The sequence below is a fragment of the Procambarus clarkii genome, chromosome 86, assembly GCF_040958095.1.
Source record: "Procambarus clarkii isolate CNS0578487 chromosome 86, FALCON_Pclarkii_2.0, whole genome shotgun sequence".
Taxonomy (NCBI): domain Eukaryota; kingdom Metazoa; phylum Arthropoda; class Malacostraca; order Decapoda; family Cambaridae; genus Procambarus; species Procambarus clarkii.
In genome coordinates, this window is record NC_091235.1 from 12108922 (window position 1) to 12121400 (window position 12479).

The 12479-nt window shown below is 46.5% G+C and overlaps 1 protein-coding gene across 2 annotated transcripts in view; it reads left to right on the top strand.

Annotated features, from left to right (window-relative positions):
- LOC123769483 (nephrin) overlaps positions 1 to 12479 on the top strand; it is a 362317-nt gene that overhangs the window by 220706 nt on the left and 129132 nt on the right. The window lies entirely within an intron of this gene.

Genomic DNA, 12479 nt, shown 5'->3' on the forward strand with positions numbered 1-12479 from the left:
CTTCCTCTCCCACTCCCTCATATAAGAGCCACTGGTCGTTTCCCACCCATTAACTAGTGGGTGGAAAGCCAGAAACGGCTTTAAAGCTGTGAAATAGCAGCTAAAGGTGATGCTATTACAGCATTGCGTCAGAATTCTGACGGAATGATAAATAGGTGTTGGAGCACAGGCAGCATCCCAAGATATTCTTCTCGCTAAAGGTGATGCATTACGAAGACTACAAGATAACGAAGGTCTCTGACCAAAACAACACGTTTCAGGTAACCTTTGGTGCATCATGTCTACATTTATAGCCCACACAGGTGTGAAATAATGGTGACTACGTTTCGGCCCGTCGTGGACCCTCATCCTGGAACCCTGTCAGGGCTTGTTAATGGTCCAGGTCGGACCGAAACGTCGCCACTCTACCATACATGAACTGAAGTGATACTGATGACGTTTCTGTCGGTTTCTAGACTCGTGCTCTGGAGCCTTGCCACGACTTGGTAAGAATTCGGGATGGACCGAAACGTCGTCGCTTATGTTTCATATGTGGAAGGACTGCGTTGCCGGTTTCAGACCCGCCATTGTGTATTATTCTATACATTAGAAGCACCATATAAGTTGGGTGTCCACTTATACGTAAAGATAACCTAGCGAGCTCCCAAGGTTATCTTTCAAAACGCAAGACTTTTTCAAGAAACAACGTAATTAGACTGCGCTTTCTCAGAGGCCATTGACCAGGCGGACTGCAGTGGATATTCCAGCTTACGGGCGTGAGGGAGGTAGGAAGGGTGAGGGGGTGGGGGGGAGGAGGCTAGTGAAAACAACAACTTGGTTGATCAGATCCCCCCCCCCCACCCCACCCTACCCCCCTCCCTCCTCAGGAAGCTTGATCGCAAATTGGGTTACCAGGTCAGGTAGAGCTGCCAGCAGTTTGGCTCGGTCAACACATGGGACAAAGGGCAGTTCCTCTGGCAGATTGCCTACAAAACCCACGATGCATAACAAAAAAACAGCTCCTTTAAACATTTATAAAATACACATTTTTCAAGTTTAGTGAAAAAGTGAAAGTCTAAAATCGTTCGTATAATGCTATAGACACAGAATATTTAAATAAATAATATATAATATTTCTCGCTCTATATATTAACAGAAGGAATATAATATAACCAGAGAACAGATAGCAATTCCTAACCAGATATTTGCCTAATTTCTCCATTGGACAGCTTGGCTGACTGCCCCCCCCCCCACCAAGGCTGTATTTCATCGCCTTGTTTACCGGACCAAATTAGATTTATATTAGGTCGTCACTATGCATACATAATAGAGGGAGACGCGGGTATTGCAACAAGGGCCTGGGGGGGGGGGCGGGCTGCAACTCTGAGAGCAGCTTGCAGGGCTCCTGTATTGAACGCGTTGTGGGTTGTTGACCGTAAGAGGCGATTCACGTTTCATACGAGGTATGAGAACGCAGACATTTGTGTACGACTTTTTCAGTCGAAAAAAAGTATCATTTATTTGTCAGGGTCTTTTGTTGTCATTGTGATTGTGTTGGTAATTGTCACAGCTACATTTGGAGAAGGCTTTGCGCTAGGCCTAATGGAGTTTCATTATTTTTTTTTTTTTTTTTTTTTTTTTTTGAGATATATACAAGAGTTGTTACATTCTTGTACAGCCACTAGTACGCATAGCGTTTCGGGCAAGTCCTTGGAATACGATCCCCTGCCGCGAAGAATCGTTTTTTCATCCAAGTACACATTTTACTGTTGCGTTAAACAGAGGCTACAGGTTAAGGAATTGCGCCCAGTAAATCCTCCCCGGCCAGGATACGAACCCATGACATATGGCTCGCGGAACGCCAGGCGAGTGTCTTACCACTACACCACGGAGACTGTTTAAGGCCTAGCAGGTACCCTTCCGCACAATTTCTTTACAATAGTGATGGTCGTATCTCTTAAAGCGTATTGACGACATTTCTCTTCATTTTCTATTGAGTAATTATAATGAAGTCTTAAGTCATTTCCGTCTGTCAGTCTCTAGACGTGCTGATATTCTTTAACTGAACTACCTATGCACAAGCTCCGGGTCCGTGTTCGATCCCCCGATGGTGCATGCGGTTGGCCATCATTCCTCTACTTCGTCCTTATATTCCAGCGCTTTGTTTAGTCTCGTGTTACTTCCATGGTCCTGCCTCTTCGCCCCTGGCCTGCCTCTCTTCCTGACCTGCCTCACCCTAGACCTGCCTCTCTTCCTGACCTGCCTCGCCCTAGACCTGCCTCTCTTCCTGGCCTGCCTCCCCCTAGACCTGCCTCTCTTCCTGGCCTGCCTCGCCCTAGACCTGCCTCTCTTCCTGACCTGCCTCGCCTTAGACCTGCCTCTCCCCTGAGGCGGCAGCTCACCATAGAATGGTTCTGTTATTCAACTGGAAATGGAATGGAGAATGGCTTAACAAGAGTGGGATGCCTCGAGCGTACCATGGTGGGACTGTACCATGGGGGGATTGTACCATGGTAGGATTGTACCATGGTGGGATTGTACCATGGTGGGATTGTACCATGGGGGGATTGTACCATGGTAGGATTGTACCATGGTGGGATTGTACCATGGTAGGATTGTACCATGGTGGGATTGTACCATGGTGGGATTGTACCATGGTGGGATTGTACCACGGTGGGATTGTACCATGGTGGGATTGTACCATGGTGGGATTGTGCCATGGTAGGATTGTACCATAGTGGAATTGTACCATGGTGGGATTGTACCATGGTGGGATTGTACCATAGTGGGATTGTGCCATAATGGGATTGTACCATGGTGGGATTGTACCATGGTAGGATTGTACCATAGTGGGATTGTACCATGGTGGGATTGTACCATGGTGGGATTGTACCATGGTGGGATTGTGCCATGGTGGGATTGTACCATGGTGGGATTGTACCATGGTGGGATTGTACCATGGTGGGATTGTGCCATGGTGGGATTGTACCATGGTGGGATTGTACCACGGTATGATTGTACCATGGTGGGATTGTACCATGGTGGGGATTGTGCCATGGTTGGGATTGTGCTATTGTGCGATTGTACCATGGTGAAATTGTACCATGTGGGGGGTGGGGTAATTAAGTGTTTAACAGGTTTAGGAAGCATGGAGGTAGTACAACTAGGTGAGCACACACACATCCCCAGGAAGCAGCCTGTAGCAACTGTTTAACTCCCAGGTACCTATTTACTGCAAGGTGAGCAGGGGCATCAGGGGTGAAAGAAACTTTGTCCATTTGTCTCCGCTTCCACCGGGGATCGAACCCGGAACCTCACGACTACGACCCACGAGCGCTGTCCACTCATCAACCGTGAAGCCCCATGTGTGTGTGTGTGTGTGTGTGTGTGTGTGTGTGTGTGTGTGTGTGTGTGTGTGTGTGTGTGTGTGTGTACGTGTGTGTGTGTGTGTACGTGTGTGTGTGTGTGTGTACGTGCAGCCTGTGATGATGAGGGTGGAGCCCAGAGGAACATACATCACACACTGTAGGCTGCCTCATTCACACATAGATCTGGGATCGCTATCCCTAGGTGTGAGGAGAAAGACCTGGGTAAAGCCTTCCACATGAGAAATGGAACTTCGTGGCTCTGATGAGACTATAACATCTCTTCCCTGCCTCTCTTCTCTCCTTTCTCAAATTAATTATTTCCTTGGAGTTGGTGTTGGATTTTGTGCTTAAGATCTATCAAGCTCTAGACGGTTATTAAGGACACCACAGTAGTTACTGGTCAACCAGCAGGTTTTTAGTTCAATTATTATGAACTCCATACCCATCCTGTGGGCGGTAGTGGACCTCAGACCCATCCTGTGGGTGGTAGTGGACCTCATACCCATCCTGTGGGCGGTAGTGGACCTCAGACCCATCCTGTGGGTGGTAGTGGACCTCATACCCATCCTGTGGGCGGTAGTGGACCTCAGACCCATCCTGTGGGCGGTAGTGGACCTCAGACCCATCCTGTGGGCGGTAGTGGACCTCAGACCCATCCCGTGGGCGGTAGTGGACCTCAGACCAATCCTGTGGGCGGTAGTGGACCTCATACCCATCCTGTGGGTGGTACTGGACCTCATACCCATCCTGTGGGTGGTAGTGGACCTCATACCCATCCTGTGGGCGGTAGTGGACCTCAGACCCATCCTGTGGGCGGTAGTGGACCTCATACCCATCCTGTGGGTGGTACTGGACCTCATACCCATCCTGTGGGCGGTAGTGGACCTCATACCCATCCTGTGGGCGGTAGTGGACCTCGGACCCATCCTGTGGGTGGTAGTGGACACCATACCCATCCCGTGGGCGGTGGTGGAAAAGCTTACAGAAGCACATAATGGGCTCAGGAACTGAACACCAAAATTCATTCGATGTGTTTCATACGTCAGACTGAGAGCAGCCCCGTCTAGCAACCAGGAGGCCTGGTCGCGGACCGGGCCGCAGAGACGTTGAGCCCTGAAATCACCGCAAAGTAACCCGCAGCTAAGCAAATTGCTGATTTGATAAGTTAGTTACAAAGTTTCCAGTGAATTATTATATCAAGAATGGGTTCGAGAACGACCACAAGTACAACAGGAATACTTTAGTCCTTTCCATAGTCCAGGACTACAGTAAACTCTGTGATTTTTGCGCTACCGCTCACAGGATGAGTATGGGGTGCACAATAAACTAGCCGCCTCCGGCGGCAACAACCAAAATCAATCTGTACATACACTGAGAGAAGTGTGTACACACAACACCTCTCTGTGTACATATATTACGTCTCATAATGTGTATTTGTGTACACGACGACAACATGTAAAATAACCCCAGCATAATCAATAAAGACGAAATATTCTGAAGTAGGATTATCAGGATGCTTCCTTGTCACTCCCATCCGTCTCCTTCTCACCTTATTATTCTCTATTTATTCCCTTTTCCATTGTGTTTGTTTACATCCGTCGGCACATCCACCCACGTGTCCACAGCAGCCCTCCCATAGTACCTTTCCACCTTAACATCCTTCCTCATTCACACAACATTGTCTTTCACATACTCAACGTTCTCCCCCCTCACATGCAACATCCTACCACACTCGTCCAACATCCTACCCCCACACACCCAACATCCTACCCCACACCCTTCATCCTATCCCACATACCCAACATCCTACCCCACACATCCAACATCCTACCCCACACATCCAACATCCTACCCCACATACCCAACATCCTACCCCACTTACCCAACATCCTACCCCACATACCCAACATCCTACCACACACACCCAACATCCTACCCCACATACCCAACATCCTACTGTAACACTGTAAAAGTGTTTGGGTTAGGTTATTTAAAATATATATAGAGTACATGAGTCACAGACAAGGATCTGAGAGGCGCCAGTTGTCTGCCTGAGATCTCACACCTCAAAGCGTTAATGACCTCAAGTGACCTGAGGTCAGATCATGAGAATTTCACCTTGCTTCCGCTAAGCTCTTAATTGTAGTCTGGTAGCCTTCAAACAAGCCGACGTTTAAGGAGTGGCTTGGTAGTGCCGGAGGCTATCTATTTGTGGGCGGAGTTAGCTACTAGGTTCCCCAATATAAACTCGGAGAGCTATCCAGAAAGGGCATGAACAGACAGAGCAGCAGACGAGCCAGGAGAGCAGAGAGAAGACAGCCCTACCAGGGAGGCTGTCGGCCGGCAGGGCGGGAGTCTCTGTCAACTACAGACCCCCCCCCCCTCTCTATTCAACTTAGACTCAGTCCTCGGTGAGTGAACATTAAGGTGACTTGGTCGTGTTTACATATGTTGTGTGATGATCAGGGGCAGTCAAGTTGTAGGGTTCTCGAATTCTTGGATGATGACTCACTTTGCATATTAAACTGGAACATTTTAATTGAATTGTTAAATTATGATACTTCATGGGAAATATAATTATGAATTTATTATTTAAATTGTGTTTAACTTTGTTCCCTAGAGCTTTGAGTTGAGGTGAGAAAGCCTCTGTGGTTACTGGTTTCATGGTGTAGAATGAGTACATGATAAAGATGGGAACTACTAATAATGATCTCTTGATAACATCATTTGAGAATTTTGTGATACAGACAAGTTCCATTCCTTGTCTTGTATGTAATGATCATGAATGGATGGTGGCAGCATTTCGTCTTCTACTATCTACTCTTCTACTTCTACTATCTACTCTTCTCCTTCTACCTATCTACACCTCTCCCTCCACCCCTCTCTGAACTCTCACTTTCAACTAATGACCCTCCTCGCTCCTCCCACCTCTCTCCCTCTCACCCCAAACCCTCACTAATTACTTCACTATTCATTTCTTTCCTTTCGGTTCCTCTTATACGTTTGTGGGGCATGATTCTGTATTCTAGAGTTCTCTCTAGAGTTTCGGGTAACTGATCAAGTGACGGCGCCTTGTAGTCTTAGCACCTAGGTAGTCAAATACCTAGGTTACAAGGTGTTGAACGAGAGAGGTTGCCTTAGGAACTCTGGAGGGTGCTCTAGAATAGTTAGCTAACTGGGGACGGGATAACGGACTAGAGAGAGCTGTTTCCCCCGGCCTCGTTAGTTAACTGGGGGGTGGAATAATGGACAAGATAGAGATATTTCCCCCACCCCCCGTTACAATGTTGGCAGCGGTGTTGAACAATGTTTAAGGTATTGGTGTTCTTTTAACATTGTTCAGTCCCACGTGTCTTTTTGCCGCTCAGGCGCTATCAGGGAGATCTTGACAGGTGTTTAATATTCGCGAGTTAGCGAACTTTTTTCAGGTTAGGAGATAGTGATTCTCTGGTGTTGTGTTTAGTGATTTTGTGAGTTTTGTGGTGTTCAGGGAATGTTCACCAGAACTTGCGTGTGTAGTGATTTATGTTAGTAATAAGATTTGGCGATTTGGGAACTTAGCGGTGTTGGTAGTGCAGGTCAGCTGAGTGTGACAGGTGACCTCGCATGTCCCACGGGGACACCCAGCCACCGCTGGTCTCCAGGTCAGTGGGGAGTGGCAGGTGTAGTTCTTAAGTAGTTTAAGTGTGGTTCTGCTCAGATTATTGCGATCGACTGTTTTACTCCATTTGAACGCAATAACCCGAGGTGTACTGGTATTGTACAGCATGCTAGTGTGGACTAGTGTGTCAGTAGACTTCACGTTGGGGACGCTCGACGTTAGATAGTCTGGTCACAGGGGTGACAACAGTTTGGGAGTTGTTTACCGGCGGAGAAGCTAGGGAAACACTCTGGGTCACGTAGGTGGCTGTAGGTTAAGGGTGGGAGTAATGGTTAATTATGTACTTAAGATTAGGAAAGGTATAGTTAAGTTAGGCTAGTGTTTGTCTATTAGTGTTTTTTTTTGTGACAAGTTAAAAGTAGTGATGACCTTATTCTCTCTTCTCTAACTTTACTCTGTTACTGTTTTATGTTCCACCAAGTCAATATCATTCAGAGTTAATTGAATTATTAAAAATTGAAGTGTAGTTGTTGCCAGGAGGAGAGCGGTATGATAGGACTGTGTAACCCTATACAAACGACAGGGTCACACAAACATCTTGGGAACACGTATTGTCGCCTTTCTGTTCATTTCACAGGTGGGAGCCAGAAGAGAGGAGAGACGCACATACAGAAGAGGGAGACGGCTGCCTTATACCACACTCACGGCTGTTCCTCACCACCACGACGACCAGCCCCTACCTGGATGTCAGGACCACCACCACCACCACCCCAGGGGACCCCAAGATGCAGCCCTCTCGGTCGGTCAACATTGGTCTACCCAGTGGACCCCAAGACGGACGGACCCCAGTGGACCCCAAGACGGACGGACCCCCAGTGGACCCCAGGTCGTTCTGCAGACGACCCCAGACGACCCAGTAATGATGGAAGAGGAGCAACAACGACTCCAGTCTGTCCCACCAACATCGGTCTACCCAGGATGGACCCCAGGACGGACAGACCCCCAATGGACCCCAGGTCGCTTGTCAAAGACCCATGGGAGGAGGAAGAGAGAAGAAAGAAGAAAGAAGAGAGAAGAAAGAAGAGAGAAGAAAGAAGAGAGAAGAAAGAAGAAGATAAGCCAAGCTGAGACACGATACCTAGTGTCCCTTGCTGGTGTCAGCATTATTGCATGGAGCGTAATTGCAAGACAGGATCGTTTGCCTTGACTGGCCGCCCCTCCTACAAGCATGTTGCTCTGTTGAGTGATTCTTCCTGTGTCATGCGGACTTGATGTGGCTGTCAGAAGTAGCTCTCTGAAGGAGGCGTGCTGGAGCAACAGGGAGGAAGAAGAGTAGGATGGGATTTCTACTGTTGGCAACTATATGAAGGTCTCGAAACTTGTAGTCCCTATAGCTGTGAAGAACCCCAATATACGTCTCTCATGGTGACTGACGTAGGGCCAATTACAGATCAGCTGGGACAACCGAATTCCACGGTCCTGTGCACAGTTCAAGTAGTAACGGCTTTCGGGTTGACCAAGTGTTGTTGTGCGTTAACGACGGAGAAGCGACGGAGGCAGTTGTGTTGAAGAAATGTGGTACAGGATTATCTACAAGACCAAGCAGTGACGTCGCCCAGCCAGAGACAATGGACGTCTGTCTATATATTTCATTTTTTAGAGTAGGATGTTGTATATTTGTTTAGCTAGGATGTATTTTTTTTTCGTTAATAAAGTTGTTGCACACAGCTAGCTTGCTTTAGCAGTGTTGCAAAAACTTTATTTCGGGGAGAAGGGGAGATGTAACACTGTAAAAGTGTTTGGGTTAGGTTATTTAAAATATATATAGAGTACATGAGTCACAGACAAGGATCTGAGAGGCGCCAGTTGTCTGCCTGAGATCTCACACCTCAAAGCGTTAATGACCTCAAGTGACCTGAGGTCAGATCATGAGAATTTCACCTTGCTTCCGCTAAGCTCTTAATTGTAGTCTGGTAGCCTTCAAACAAGCCGACGTTTAAGGAGTGGCTTGGTAGTGCCGGAGGCTATCTATTTGTGGGCGGAGTTAGCTACTAGGTTCCCCAATATAAACTCGGAGAGCTATCCAGAAAGGGCATGAACAGACAGAGCAGCAGACGAGCCAGGAGAGCAGAGAGAAGACAGCCCTACCAGGGAGGCTGTCGGCCGGCAGGGCGGGAGTCTCTGTCAACTACAGACCCCCCCCCCCTCTCTATTCAACTTAGACTCAGTCCTCGGTGAGTGAACATTAAGGTGACTTGGTCGTGTTTACATATGTTGTGTGATGATCAGGGGCAGTCAAGTTGTAGGGTTCTCGAATTCTTGGATGATGACTCACTTTGCATATTAAACTGGAACATTTTAATTGAATTGTTAAATTATGATACTTCATGGGAAATATAATTATGAATTTATTATTTAAATTGTGTTTAACTTTGTTCCCTAGAGCTTTGAGTTGAGGTGAGAAAGCCTCTGTGGTTACTGGTTTCATGGTGTAGAATGAGTACATGATAAAGATGGGAACTACTAATAATGATCTCTTGATAACATCATTTGAGAATTTTGTGATACAGACAAGTTCCATTCCTTGTCTTGTATGTAATGATCATGAATGGATGGTGGCAGCATTTCGTCTTCTACTATCTACTCTTCTACTTCTACTATCTACTCTTCTCCTTCTACCTATCTACACCTCTCCCTCCACCCCTCTCTGAACTCTCACTTTCAACTAATGACCCTCCTCGCTCCTCCCACCTCTCTCCCTCTCACCCCAAACCCTCACTAATTACTTCACTATTCATTTCTTTCCTTTCGGTTCCTCTTATACGTTTGTGGGGCATGATTCTGTATTCTAGAGTTCTCTCTAGAGTTTCGGGTAACTGATCAAGTGACGGCGCCTTGTAGTCTTAGCACCTAGGTAGTCAAATACCTAGGTTACAAGGTGTTGAACGAGAGAGGTTGCCTTAGGAACTCTGGAGGGTGCTCTAGAATAGTTAGCTAACTGGGGACGGGATAACGGACTAGAGAGAGCTGTTTCCCCCGGCCTCGTTAGTTAACTGGGGGGTGGAATAATGGACAAGATAGAGATATTTCCCCCACCCCCCGTTACACTACCACACACACCCAACATCTTACCCCACACACCTAACATCTTCCTCTTCGCCTCAAACATCCCTCCACATCACTAACATCATCCCCCCACACTCCTAACATCACCCCCCCCCACCGTTCGTCTTGGCCCCACTCGGGGGAAAAAAAGAGTCATCGCCACCTCTCTCAAAAATGAAGACAAACACGCCATTAGGTTATGTTGGACCAAGTCTCATTTATTTTGCAGAGAGTCATTGCGGAGCTGTGTCAGGGGCGACCCCTCCTGTCACCAGGCACGCTGTCTGTGTCACAGTGAGTGTGTGTGTGTGTGCGTGCGGCCTTGCGTGCATACATGAATGTGTTGTGTGTATCTGAAATGCTCTCATTAATGGAATATATTAGTGAGAAAAACTCCCAGAAACCCCCATTAAGGTACAATATATGTATATATTTAAGTGATCTGTTCTCCAGCCTACTCAGATCCGTACCCTATACCCAGGCGGTGTTTTGACAAGCTTAGCATGTTGTTATAGATTCAGCAACTGGGAACAAAAAGTGCCAAGTAGCACGGGCTATGGTGAGCCCGTAGTGGACTTACCTGGCACAAAAGCGGGGCTGCAACTTGCCGAAGCTTAGCAACTCCTCATAACACTTATTCTTGCTCTGTATATTTCACCGTCACGGGAGCCGACGATGGAACCCACCTCACCTGGGGGCCTTGATCAGGCTTCACCGAACTGTTTCTGTCTGACGCCATTTCTCGTCCGAGGATATTATTCCTGGTGGTAAAAGGTGTTAGCGTTGGTGTGAGAAATAGCGACAGCATTGAGTACATGTACTCACATGTATATAGCTAATAGGGACGAACACGGACACGTACTCGCTCGGGGAAATAGGTAATAGTGCCGGACAAAATGTCGTTGATAGATGTCACTGAAGTTGATCCGCCTCGCGTTGGGAGAGAGAGGGAGGCTCAGTTGTGCTCTGTACTGTGTGGCTGTTCCCTGGAATTACTTCCTGACGTAATTAATTAATTTACCTCACAGCGTAGCTATGTAAATTTGTTTTGACTTACGACCCCGAGTCCTGGGAAGAGAGGAGTACGATCCCAAGCGTCTGGTGGATGACTTACGACCCAGTGCATCAGGGAAAGAACTTACGACCATGAACGTCAGGGCAGAGACTTTGTCTCAAGTTAGATATAGAATTCTTGTATCTTTTTATCTTCTCCCTGAGTACTCTGCTAGGACGCCTGGCCTGAGCCTTTCTCCCTGAGCACTGTGTCTTTGCATAGTATGCAAAGTGAAATATTCCGCTTAATATCTAACTAAACATCAGGATATTCATGGATTTGAAACTTCTTGCATAGTTATAATTATATTTGCATATATCAAGAGGAGGGGGGGGGGTAGCAAGCAGGCTGGTAGGACGACCCTTGCTCAGCCTCTCAACACCTTCGAGTCGTACCACAATAGCAGGAACCCCAGAAGTTGGAAAAAAATTATGGACCTATAGCATTAACATCAAACATCAATCAAATTTGGAATGAGTGCTTCCTCAGCTTTTTGCTTCATTGTGGGGACTTCCTTCACTCATTGTAAGCAAATCTATATTCAGTATTTAATTCTTCATTCTTCATGCGGCGATGAGATGTTTCATTTTCTTTCAACCCTTTAATATTTCTGACTTTTCATTAGGAAAAAACGACATATATTTTTATATATCTTATAGTTTCTACTCTAGTTTTGTAAATTCCTGAATTATTTCCCTCGAACGGTTGATCTGTTGGAGATGAGAGAGAGTATTGACGCGTGTATGACTGGTGGCCGCTGGTTGTATATAGTGTGGTGGTAGTGTGGTGGTGAGTTTACATAGTGTTGTGTGGGGGACTGCTAGTAGGTGAATAGCTGCTGATTGGGTGCGACAAGAGTATTGAGTGAATGCTGCTTGTAGCGCCTGCCTGTCTCTCTCTATCTCTCTCTCTCTCTCTCTCTCTCTCTCTCTCTCTCTCTCTCTCTCTCTCTCTCTCTCTCTCTCTCTCTCTCTCTCTCTCTCTCTCTCTCTCTCTCTCTCTCTCTTTCTGCTTTAGCTGAACCAGAAAATGTTTGTTGTGCTTTGAAAGGCTGCCGTTTGTCCTTGAGCCCTGATATATTTTTAGCTTAGACCATTGTGTTTATATATATGTATCACGCATGTATGTAAGGTTTGTGGCATATGTAATTATTTCATGGAATATAGTATGTATTTGTTAACTAGTATGTATTATATATATATATATATATATATATATATATATATATATATATATATATATATATATATGTGTGTGTGTGTGTGTGTGTGTGTGTGTGTGTGTGTGTGTGTGTGTGTGTGTGTGTGTGTGTGTGTGTGTGTGTGTGTGTGTGTTTTGTGTGCATTTGAAAAAAATTAGATGCCTTCTTCTA